Source organism: Octopus bimaculoides, chromosome 14, assembly GCF_001194135.2.
Source record: "Octopus bimaculoides isolate UCB-OBI-ISO-001 chromosome 14, ASM119413v2, whole genome shotgun sequence".
Classification (NCBI taxonomy): Eukaryota; Metazoa; Mollusca; class Cephalopoda; order Octopoda; family Octopodidae; genus Octopus; species Octopus bimaculoides.
The window spans coordinates 4,254,826-4,268,208 of NC_068994.1; the positions used below are offsets into that span (position 1 = coordinate 4,254,826).

The following is a 13,383-nucleotide window of genomic DNA, read 5'->3' on the forward strand; positions in this document are numbered from 1 at the left end:
GGGGTGGCCTTCAGACTGGTAGCCATGATGATGATGATGATGGAGTGATATGAAGGAGGTGGTTGGAGTGGTGGAAGTGGTGGTAATGACTGAAGTGGAGGGGTGGTCGCCATGGTTGCACTGAAGTAGGCGGGCTGGGGGGGGGGAAGAGGTGGTGGCGGCGGCGGTGGTGTGATGTTGGAATAAACACAATATAAAAGGCTTTCAACACCACTTCCTATCCAACACTCATATACACCAGTGTATATATATGTGTACATACATATCTTTGTATACACACACACATCTATATATAAAAGCTTACATGTATATATGTATACAAATGCGCATACACACACACACATATATACATATACATACACATATTCCTTTATATCATCATCATCATCATCATCATAATTGAATGCCAAATGAAGAGGCGGGAGTGGCTCAGGTTAGCTTGGGTTGGACAACCTGACAGGGTGTGATGATTCAGAGGACAATATCTTCTTCCCATGTCTGTACTGGCATAGGTTTCTATGGCTGGATGCCCTTCTTAATGTCAACCAGCTCACAGAGTGTGCTGGATGTGTTTTTCTTGTGGCACCAGCACCAGTGAGGTGGCCCTGAGCCTTGTAAGACTGAGGGCCTCAAGAGGAGAGTACTAGAGAGAGGAAGGGAGAGCGTGTGTGTGTGTGTGTGTGTGCTGATGTGAGGGGGTGAAGTGTGAAGAGAGGAGGAGATTGATAGCTGTGAGAGGGTGGTAGTGGAGGGAGTAAAAGAATAGAAACTACAGGAGGGAGGGAGGAGAGGAGAAGGGGTGGGAAAGGAATTAGGGAGAAAGAAAGAGACAGAGGGATAAAGGTGACAGGATTGGCTATGTAGGGGAAACTGGAGCCACCCCACATGATAAGGGTATGAACATGTAGGGGAGAGGGGGAGACACAGATGGGTTTGGTATCTGGAAAGAGAAAGAGTGATGGAGAAATAGAGAGGTGCGTATGTAGGGAATGTCATGGAGGGGGGGGGGTCAAAGATGGAGAACTGAGAGGGTGTTCTGATAGAGGCAGAGCTTTGAGAAGAGGTACTCCATCAGTTACGATAATGAGAGTTCAGCTGATCCGATCAATGGGACAGCCTGCTTGTGAAATTAACATGCAAGTGGCCGAGTACTCCACAGACGCATGTACCTTTAACATAGTTCTCAGGGCAACCCAGCGTGACAAGGCTGGCCAGCAGGGGTTTGGCAGGGGAACAGGGACTGTAGAGATGGAGCTGGAAGACATAAGCAGTGAAAGCACCATGGGAGGAGCACTGAGAAAACAAAAACAGCATAAGTATCTCAGCCATCAATGTTCCCCTTGTTAATGCTCTTTCTGCCAAACATTTTTTTTGTCAGAGAGAGCGGGTTTTCTTCATGTTGTTGCCAGTTGTAACAGTAACTTGTGAGGTTCAGCCTTTTGAGCTCAGTTTTTCTCTACTTCATCCCATACAATAAAAAAAATAGAGAAACCTATTTGTTAATTTTAGGCTTTATTAAACATACACATGTTTCAGTAAATCAGCTGACAGAATTGCACAATCATTTGGTCAAATCACACAATCTTCTTGATGCACCTCGTCAGTGCTTTTAGCAAAACTTACAAAGAACAACGTGAAATTTGCTCAATATATACACACACATTTATATGTATATGCATTTCATCATCATCATCATTAAACATCCGTTGTCCATGCTGGCATGGGCTGGACAGATGAGGGGCTACATCAGATTCCAGTCTGATCTGGCATGGTTTCTACAGCTGGATGCCTTTCCTAACACTAGCCACTCCAAGAGTGTAATGAGTCCTTTTACGTGCCACCGGCATAGGTGCCATTTCTGTGACACCAGTATCTGCCACGACTGTTTTCACTTTGCTTCATGATTCGTCTTCTCAAGACAAGCAGAGGAAATGTTGGGTCTATTCTTTGTCATGCCAGTCCTCACACAGCACTACAGCAAGGTGGAAATGAAGTGTCTTGCTCAAGAACACAACACGATGCCCAGTCTGGGAATGAAACCTATGATCTGGCAGTCATGAGTACAACATCCTAACCACTATGTCAAAGAAGCGCTGTGTTCCACCCACATGTAACAAGAAAACTTCTCCCCCCCCCCCCAACAAGCCAAACTACATCTTTTCTCTTCCTCACATTTCCTCCTTCATGCACTATACTTATCTCTCACTCCCCAATCCTGTCTTCATGGGGCTCTGTTTCTCTGTATCATTGCAGTCTGATAGCTCCTCCCCCACTCTATATACCCAGGTTTTTCACCACTCGTGCACTTCACTCTCCACTCTATAATCACGCTCTTTGGTAATGTCCTGCCACCTATATTATGACCTTTGAACCTCAAGAGTATGCCCTGGCACTTGCCACCATCTATATCTCTCTCTTCTTTTATTTGACCATCCCCCATTTATATTCTGATCCCTATCCCTTGTGAGTATGCCCGACACTTTGCCACCATCTCTTTCCTGCTCTTCCCTCAGGTTGGGTCACCATGCATTTCCTTTGCAGCAGCACACCTGTTTCTGAACTCATTCCTGATCTCTCTCTCTCTCTCTCTGGCCAGGTAACCTCCTCTGCAGCAAGACACCAGTTTCTGTCTCTCTGTCTCACTATAACCTATCATCATCCAACACAAAATCATTTCCTCCAATGCCCCCCACCCATGCAAAAGAGTTTCTTTTTGTCTTGCAAGTACTTGGTCACCCTGTCAGTGCAGGTGCCACTTAAAAAGCATACAGCCCACACTGTAAAGTGGTTGGGTTAGGGTTAGGGCATCCAGCTGTAAAAACCTTGCCAAAACTGACCTCGCCTGTGCTTGTGCCACGTAAAAAGCACTAAGTCCACTCTGCTGAGTGGTTGGTGTTAGAAAGGGCATCCCGCTGTAAAAACCATGTGAAACAGACATAAAAGTCTGGTGCAGTCTTCTGCCTGGCCAGTTTCTGCCAAACCATCCCACCCATGCCAGCACAGAAGGCAGACGATAAACGATAATGATGATTAAATGAACATGAGTTACAAGAAAAAACTCAAACTGACCAGTGACTTCAATTTAGACAACATAGACAAATACAAGTATATTATACACCACTTGACATAAATTCATAATTTATGGAAATCCTCCCATCTCTAGAGGATGTATCATAATTAATGAATGGGAAATGAGAGAGTTTCATACACAAATGGGAGATAAGACCAAGGATTGAGAATCCTCTAAAGATGACATGTGGTTAGGGATAAGGAAAAGCTTATTATCTAGAGATGAGGGGACAGTTGTGGACATGTGTTTCGAGCAGAAAGGGTGTCAAATATTCACATATATATATATGTCTCTCTCATACACACATACATCATCATCATCATTCAATATCTGTCTTCCATGCTAGAATGGATCGGATGGTTTGACAGGAACTGGCAACCATACCCGGGTTCCATTGTCTGTTTTGGCAAGATTTCTATAGCGGGATGCCCTTCCTAATGCCAACCACATTACAGAGTGTACTTGGCTGCTATGTGGCACCAACCACATGTGTATGAGTGTGTACACAAACATCCCTTAACCCACCCCACTGTTTTCCCTAATGTGATTCCTATCTTTGCAACAAATCCCTTCCTTTCTACAAATGCCCCACCACCACCACCATATTCTTCCACACCAATATTTCCTTTAATATTTCTGTTTTACTTAACACTCCCAGAGGAAACCCAGCCAATACCACCCCTTGAAAAGACAAACCCATCATCAAGATGTTGCTACACAGGATTGATGTAGAATAAGGGTGGGCGGGTGGCCGAATACTGCCGTTGGGTACATATAGTCCAACCCTTGAAAAGAAAATCAGCACAGCAAAATCTAAACTGGAGATGAACATACATACACACACATGTATGTATGTATGTGTGTGTATATATATATATATATACACATATAAGCATAAATATGTATACATACTTTTGTGTACATACTTTTGTGTGTATATATATGTATATACATATATGTTTATATGCATATGTATATGAAAATTATACATACAATTGTGTGTGCATGTGTAGGTAGGTATATATGTACATATGTACGTACGTATGTATGTATGTGTATATATATACATATATACATATATATATATATATATATATATGTATATGTATACTTATATGTGTATGATATTAAATACAAATATATTTATATACAACTAGAATGATTAACCTCGCCCTCATCCTATCTCTCTCTGGAGATCATCTTGTACCAGACACACACACACACACAAACACGAGAAAGTGTAGGACGAAGGCAGCAGTAAAAAAGCATTGGGGGGAAGGGGAGGAGAGAGAAAAAAGTGTGGATGGATGAGAACAGCTTGGAGATAAATAGATAGTGAGAGATAGAGAGTGATGTGGTAGTTCTGTGAGTTGTCATGGGAAGGGTGGGGGGAGAGGAAAGAGAACGAAGACCTTATTACAAGGGGGTGGTAGTGGTGGGGGGAAAGGAAAAGAAGGGGGAGTGCGGTTGGAGAAACAGGTCATTGGCAAGGGAGATAATTCGGAACGAGTTGGGGAGAATTAACTAAAAAGTTTTTTTTTTTTTGCATCAAAGAAATTCTCTTGTGTTTAATTAATTTTAGCACTTAATTAAGGAAAGATCTGTAACAGTTAGTGTATAAATTATGCATAAATTATTAGTATATAAATATATATAAATAGATGCTGATTGACGTGTATTTCTATTCCTTGATTTGAAGCCTTCCAGTATGGCCATGCTGGGGCACTACCTTCAAATGTTTACACACGGACACGCAAATACATACATACACACATCCACATATATATATATAAATGCACATGCATATAACGTTTCTGTCTGTATAAAATTCAATAGTTTTTACGATCATGTATGAATAATTATTTGCATAATACAAAATGTAAGGTGTATATTTTTATATGCATAAGCTTTTAATATTGTTTAATAATAAATAAGACTCGACTGCCGGTTGCATGGATATTCTTCATTTAAATTACGTCACTAATACTGTTCAGATATGGATGAACCTCACATAATCTCATCTCGTTTGTTTTTAATTAAAAAAAACTGCATAAAAGAAATATTGTGGGACATATTGATCTATTAATTTTACAATACAAAATGCGTTTGCATACATATATGTGGATGTGCATATATAACACGTTAATATATACACATATATATACGATAAAACACACATATACACACTTCTATGTACGTGTCGCACATTTATGTGTGTGTGTGTGTATTTGGGAAATCCTCAGGTGCTAATTTGTCTGTGTGTCTAGGTATATGAACTTAATAAACGTATATTGTGTAACAGCATATATGTACAGAGAGAGAGAGAGATTCATGGATGCAGACGGACAGATAGGTGGATAGCAAAGTAGAAGAAACCTCAACGAAAAAGGAGACGCATTGAGAAATCAATAGACAGACATACGGCCAGGATAGATGTAGAATTAAATGTATGTCTGCCTGTGTGGCTATGTGAATTTCTAGCATGGTACAAGCGTTATTTCACAGGGATTATTTAAAGGATGCACGAGAACAACGAACAATTTCACAGGCACTGGCGCTTAAATATAATGTCAGTGGATAACAGACGAAAATAATTAGCACTTTATACCTGACGTTGGTGTATTTCACTAATTTCTTGCCTCCTCCATCGATTCACTTCGACCCGTGTCTCAAGGCTACTCGCCAGTTTATATTTTTTTTTTCTTTTAGCCCCGAAATGTCGGATATATTTTCCCCGGGACTTTTACACCGGTGCCCCCCCTCCTCCACTTATACTTTTCTTCCGCCCCCTAATGCAACTTTTAACGATAAGCAACCGACTACACGCAAATATTTATTAGAAATAATCATGATTATTATTATTATTATTATTATTGTTGTTATTATTATTATTATTGTTATTCGAAATATGTGTTCACAAATAAGGATTTCTCTATTTGCCTCAAGAGGTACCAAAATGACACTTGCATCGATGTTGAAAAGAAAATAATGTGAACAGTATTTTTAAAAATAAATAATAAATAAAAGCATTTTTATTAAAAAAAGAAATTTAATATTTTATATATCGATTATTTAGAATATAGTTTTATAAAAATATGGTAAGTCAATTTATCTGCTGATAAATCCCAAAATGTGGACTAGCAATATCAGGCAAATTTAGGACAGGTGAAAGAAAACGAACTACTTCGTTGTGGTTAGGTTCCTTGCTTTCGCTTCGATCTAACCTGTTAACGTAACTGGGGGAGGGTTGATCCATCGCCCTAATATCCATGCTGGCGCACACTCATTTAATCTCTTTATTATATCTATATTTATATGAGGGATTTTTGGTGGAGTTTTGGATCTGCTGTCTCAGATCTCTTGGAGCAAGGAAACGGTTACGGAAATGTGTGGTGGGAGAGACAAAAATGCAAAAAGTTAGAATTGTTGAAAAAAAAAAAATTGTTTTGTTTAGTTAACCTCAGAATCGCAATTTCCGTTGCAGGGATCACAGAAATACAAAAAGAAAAAAAGAAAAAAACGACTATCCTTTTTTCCTTTCCTAAGAGATTTCAGCTGTTTTGAAACCCTGTTGCTTTTTCCTTCCCCTTATTGAACGCTTTGTTTGAAGATCTGGACTCGGTCGTTAACCTCCTTGTCCACCATACGACCCCTTTTTGTTATTGGCATTAAGCAGAGAAAATCGCAACGATTTTGCAGAGGAATATAGCAAAACAATTCTCCCATTCTAGGGAGACCCAGGTGACAACTGGGCAGGTCCTACATGGAAAAACAGGTCCTACATGGAAAAAACAGGTCCTACATGGAAAAACAGTCTGTTTTGTCGAACCGCTAAGTTATGGTGACGTAAACACACCAGCATCGGTTATCAAGCAATGTTGGGGGGTCAAACACAGACACAGACACACATATATATGACGTGCTTCTTTCAGTTTCCGTCTACCAAACCCATTCACAAGGCTTTGGTCGGTCCGAGGCTATAGGAGAAGATACTTGCGCAAGGTGCCATGCAGTGGGACTGAACCCAGAACCATTTGGTTGGTAAGCAAGCTACTTACCACACAGCCACTGCTGCACCTATACACAAAATGTTTTAACAATTTTTTAATACAATTCTTAATAATATTTAATTATAAAAATACAATAATGTTTTCTTTTTTTTTAACAGAGAATTGGCTGAGGGTCAACATACATAAAATAGAAATCAAAGCGGTCCATTGGACGAAAAGGGTTGAGAATCACTGTTCTAGTTGACTTGGCCTTCACTTGATTTTAAAGCTGGTGCCACGTAAAAGGCACTGGGGCAGGTGCCACATAAAAAGCATTGGGGCTGGTGCCACATAAGAAGTACTGTTGCTGGTGCATGTAAAAAAGCACCCAGTACACTCCGTAAAGTGCTTGGCATTCGGCTGCAGAAACCATGCCAAGACAGACTGTAGAACCTGGTCCAACTCTCCTGCTTCCTAACTCCGGTCAAACTGACCAACCCATGCCAGCATGGAAAAATGAGTGTTGAATGATGACGACGACGATGATGATAGAAGATGGCCCTCAGCTGTACCTCTATCTCTCCCTCTCTACTACTCTCTCTTCCCCTTCCCAATCACCCCCCCCCTCTCTCTCATACACACACACATAAGTTGTGGTGTGGCAGAAATGTACATGGAGATAAATAGCTTATGGGTCGTGGTGTGTGAATGAGCTCTTTAAGTAGTGGCAGGATTAACAGTCAGTTTAGCGAGGATTTAGTAATCTACAGGTGTCTACACACAGGATCATTCCCCTCCCCCACCGTCTCAATACTTCACTTTAGTCTTGTTATGCAAGTTGTTGTTGTTGTTTAACCCCAGGTTAACTCTGATTAAGCAGACCTACGATCAGTACTGGTGGATCATTGTGGCCATCCTGCATAATTTTGTATTTCCTCTCCCTCTCTCTCTCTCTTTCTCTGTCTGTCTCTGTCTCACTCTCTTTCTCTCTCTCCCTCCGACCAGGTAACCTTGAACCTCCTCAACAGCAAGACACCTGTTTCTGTCTCTCTGTCTCACTATAACCTTTTCATCATCCAACACAAGATGACCTCCTCCTCCTCCTCCAATGCCCCTCCCTTCAAAGGATCTTTGTCTTGCAAGTTACTTGGTGACTCTGCCAGTGCTGGTGCCGCATAAGAAGAATCCACTCCACATTATAGAGTGGTGGGTGTGAGGCAGAGCATCCAGCTGTAAAACTCATGCGTGAACTGACACAGGTGTCTGGTACAATCTTCTGGCTGGCCATCTCCGGTCAAACTGCCCATCCCATGCCACCATCGAAAGCGAACATTAAACGATGATGATGATGATGATATATATGTGTATGTGTACACATATATATATTCAAATGCTATGCTGCTTGATACCTAAACACACCATCTATCTTCACACATTTGCATAAAACTCAATAGAATCACCACATTCATGCATATATGCACATAAAACACACACACACACACACACAATATATACATATATAATATATTACACACACAAATATATATATATATATATATATATATATATATATATATATATATATATATATATATACTTATATATATATATATATATATGTATATATGTCAACTAATATAGAACGTTTAGCTTCCTCTCACACTGTTTGTATATCCATCCATCATAAAGTAGAAATGACATCAATCACCCTTAAATTAGAAAAAAACCCAGCCAAACATCTCCCCCACCCCCACCACGACCACCACCATAGATGCCGATCATATCCTGCTAGCTTTAAAAATTCTAGAACACACTGGATTATTTCACAGCCTTATTTTCACTGAAATACACGGTGAGGGAGGATCATAATAGGATTGGCAGATCAGTTTCAAAATGAACATTTTTAGTTCTTCCACACATACGCGTCTATGCACATCTTTATATGTATATATATATACATATATATATATATATATATATACATATACATATATATATATATATATATACATATACATACACACACACATAATATATATGGCCGTTGCCAGTACCGCCTGACTGGCCCTCGTGCTGGTGGCACATAAAAGCACCCACTACACTCTGAGTGGTTAGCATTAGGAAGGGCATCCAGCTGTAGAAACTCTGCCAAATCAGATTGGAGCCTGGTGTAGCCATCTGGTTTCGCCAGTCCTCAGTCAAATCGTCCAACCCATGCTAGCATGGAAGGCGGACGTTAAACGATGATGATGACAGTAGGAGGCACTCGCCCAAGGTGCCATGCAGTGGGACCGAATTTGGAAACATGTGGTTGTGAGGCAAATCTTCTTAGCACACAGCCACGGCCGTTTCTCTGTATCATGGCTATCCGTTAGACTCCCCCCCATCCATATACCCAGATTTTCACCACGGGCATACTGACAAGGGACGCAGATCAGAATATAAATGGGATGGTCATATAAGAACAGAGAGAGAAATATAGATGATGGCAAGTTCTAGGGCATACCGTTGAGGTTCAAACACCATAATATAAGTGGTAGGACATTGCCAAAGAAGCATGTTTAGAGAGTATGGAGAAGTAAGTGGTGAAAATCTGGGTCCGTATGTCCTCAAACAGGGGAGATAAGCACCTCCACCCAGCAAAGCCAGCATCCAGAGCCTAGTCTCAGAGTCATTGCTCATCATCAGTCTGGAGTAGCTTGTTACCACTATAACATTAGTTTAGCCTGGTACATGCAACCATTATAACATTAGTCTTGTCTGGTAATTGTCACCACTATTGCATTAGTTTTGTCTGGTAATTGCTACCACTATAACATTAGTTTTGTCTGGTAGGCAATTTCACTGTGGCATCAGATTTGTCTGGGATTTCTTACCAATATGTAAAATAGTTCTGTCTGAATTTAGTACCATCATGACATTAGTTTTGCCTTGTGATTAATACATTAGTTTTGTCTGGTAACTGCCATGACCATTCCATTAGATATATCTGGTTATTGCTACTATTATGCCAAAACATTTTTTTATAGGGAATGTTACCAAAATGGTATTAGTTATGTCTGAGAACTCTTACAGTTATGACATTAGTTTTGTCTGGGAACTGTAATTTCTATGTCATTAATTTCACTGAGAACATTCATCCATATTCCATTAGTTATGTCTGGCAATTTCAACCAACATGCTATGGGTTTTGTCCAGGAATTTCCACCACCGTGGCATTAGTTTTGTCTGGGTACAACAACAATAACAGCAACTATTACTCTGTTAGTTATGTCTTGCAGTCACTTCAGATTAATCATTCCTTGCACACTTTAGACTCTGCCAGATTTTTATCTTCCATGGTTGACACTCTCACACTTTCAGACATTTTAATTACTCCAATCCCCGTCCCCTGCCCCACTTCCATACCCCGAACCATTCCTTTGCCACATTTTCCAATACCATCTTCTCCATCCTGCTTCTTTCTTCCTCAACCAAATTATCTCTTCTTCCTCTCCTTCCTCCAATCTCACTCTCTCTGTCTACTCACCTATGTACTCCCCCCTCTCTCTCTATATATATTATATACATGTGTGTATATATGCATATATCTACTTATCTACCTACATACCTAACTATTTATCTCTATGTACACACACACACATATATATATATGCATATGTGTATATATGTCTATCTATCTATTTGTCTGTCTTGCTATCTATCTATCTTTCTAGCTACCTACCTATCTATCTATCTGTCTGTCTATCCTTTACACTCACCTTTTCTGCCAATCAGTCCTCCTTTTCCCCTCCAATTAAGCAACATCTCTCCCCCTTCCCCACTTCCTATTCTACTTCTCTCTCTTCTCCTTCCCCACCTCTTACTTTCCAATCAACCAACTTCTCCTTTGTTCACTCCTTCACTTCTCCCCCTCCCACCGTTGCTAATCAATTTGCTCCCCTCCTCCTCTTCCTTCACTCACAACGTTCCCCCCTTTTTCATGTAACCAAACAATCTCTCTCTCTCTCATTCAATCTCTTACTCCCCCTCTCTCTCCTAATCAATATCTCTTCCTTACCCTCACACACTTCCCACTTGTTCTTCTTTCCAACAAACATACCTCCACCCCCCATCCAGACCATGTCACTGCCACTGCTATGGGTACCACAACTACCACCACCACCACTGCCAATGCCTTCACCACCAAGAACAACAACAGCACTTCCAGCTCAGGAATGTAAGAATACTGCCTTCCTTCTTTCTTTCCTGACTAACCACAAAGGTAGCCATATTTAAGAGATGCAGGGGGGAGGGAGAGAAGAAGCAGATGATACAAGAGTTTGTCACGTTCATGCATTTCCCTAATAATGTTATTAATGAAAACGACAACAACAGCAGAGTTGCCACAGTTTCCATTGGGAAAACTAAACTTAAAAAAAAAAAAAGCAGAACATGTCATGGCCACAAATTGTTGAGATGACATCTTTTCTCCCTCCAGGGGACACCTTTCTCATTTTCTCCACCCCAGTACATACGATAAAAAAAAAACCTCCAACCCACCCACGACCATTACTACATTCTACAACAGTCCACTCAAATTCAATATTCTGACAAGAGCACAGAAATTTTTCCAATAATTTCAACGGCGAAAGACCTGATCTTAATTAAAGATGCTGTTGTTGTTGTTTAGCCCTGGGTCAACCAAGGCTGAGTAGACCAATGACCAAAGATATTCCAGTCATTTGGATTACATTATTTAATGCTGGTTTCCAATTTTCAGCACAAGGCCAGCAAATTTGTGGGAGGAGATAGGTTGATTACATCCACCCTGATGTTCAACTGGTACATATTTTATTGACCCTGAAATGACAAAAAGGCAAAGTCGACTCCAGCCACATTTGAACTCAGAACATAAAAAGCTTGAAAAAATACTGCTAGGCATTTTATCCAACATACCAATGGTTCCGCCAGCTCACTGCTGCAATTTCATTGTTTAACCCTTTCGTTACGAATCCGGCTGAAACTGCCTCTGGCTCTGAGTACAACTGTCTTGTTTTCATAAGTTTTGAATTAAAATCTTCCACCAAACCTTAGTCACAATTTATGTTCCTAACACTAGCTGAATGATAACTAAGTTATTTTACTAAATTCTTTGTTGAGGCAAGTGAAATCGAAATCGAACTAAATACGACTGGCACCCATGCCAACATCGTCTCCTTCATTGGACACGAAACTCAGCTTGCAAAGACCTGTTGGGGCAAGCGAAAGCGAAATCGTGACGGCACCTGTGCCCAGCGTCACCTTACTGGCACTTGTGCCAGTGGCACATGTAAAGACATTTGAGCGAGATCGTAGCCAGTGCTATGCAGACTTCAAAGACCTATGATGCCTCCTCCTCCTCCTCCTGTTCAAAACAAAATCAAAAACAAAAACACACTGAATGAAGTAAATTAAGTTCAGCCATGATTTTCTGTCATCTCACCAGGTTCACAGTGTTCTCGCTTCACGTAGTTTGAACTTGTTTCAGATTGTGATATACTTAAAACGACAGAAACAAACAATCACCATTGACTAATTAAAGTTACTGAATCAAAGGTTGATTAATTATATCCAAAGCAACAATGAAACAAAATAGCAAATCACGAGGGGGGGATGGGACGAAAGAGGTGGTGGCAGTGGTGTGATTGAGAGTTCAAAGATTACAGATATTGTTCGATAGCAAGTAACTCGCTTACCCCAAGGTCTGAAGCATTCCCATTATGAAACCGAAGCCGACAACTTGGAATGATAATAAATTCAAGGTTGATTTATTATCCTTTATCATTTACTTGTTTCTGTCATTAGTCTGCGACCATGCTGGGGCACCACCTTGAAGAATTTCTAGTTGAATAGACTGCAGTAGGAATTTTTTTTTTTTTTTCGTAAACATGGTATTTATTTGGTTGGTCCCTTTTACTGAACTGCTAATGTTACAGGGATGTAAACAAACCCTTTAGATTTTAAGCCAGCAATATATGCAACTCAAATTTCTACCTATCTTGCATTCAAACTGGCTAGATCCAGCTTTTAACACCTACCCAACAATGCCATGACCATACTGGAGCACTCTGCACCTAGTATGTATCTCTGACCAAGCAATCTTACAATCAAAAATGTTCCATTCCATTCACAGAGGCTCCCTCCTGTGTGTTGTATATATTCTAGAAGAATCCCAGTTGAATGCCATCTTCTGTAAAGAAATGTCACTGACAGATACGTACATGTGGGCGTGTGAGGACCTTGACTGGCTCCCATGGTAGTGGTACGTAAAAAGCACCATCCGAACGTGGTTGATGCCAGTAC

General features: G+C 40.5%; 1 protein-coding gene across 1 annotated transcript in view; it reads right to left on the minus strand.

The window, feature by feature from the left end:
- Positions 1-5,843, minus strand: part of LOC128249412 (Krueppel homolog 1-like) — a 17,864-nt gene extending 12,021 nt beyond the window's left edge. The window contains exon 1 of the mRNA XM_052972974.1: positions 5,679-5,843. The gene's annotated coding sequence lies outside the window, so the exon portion shown is untranslated. The remainder of the gene's footprint in view (positions 1-5,678) is intronic.
- Between the last annotated feature and the right edge of the window lie 7,540 nt (positions 5,844-13,383).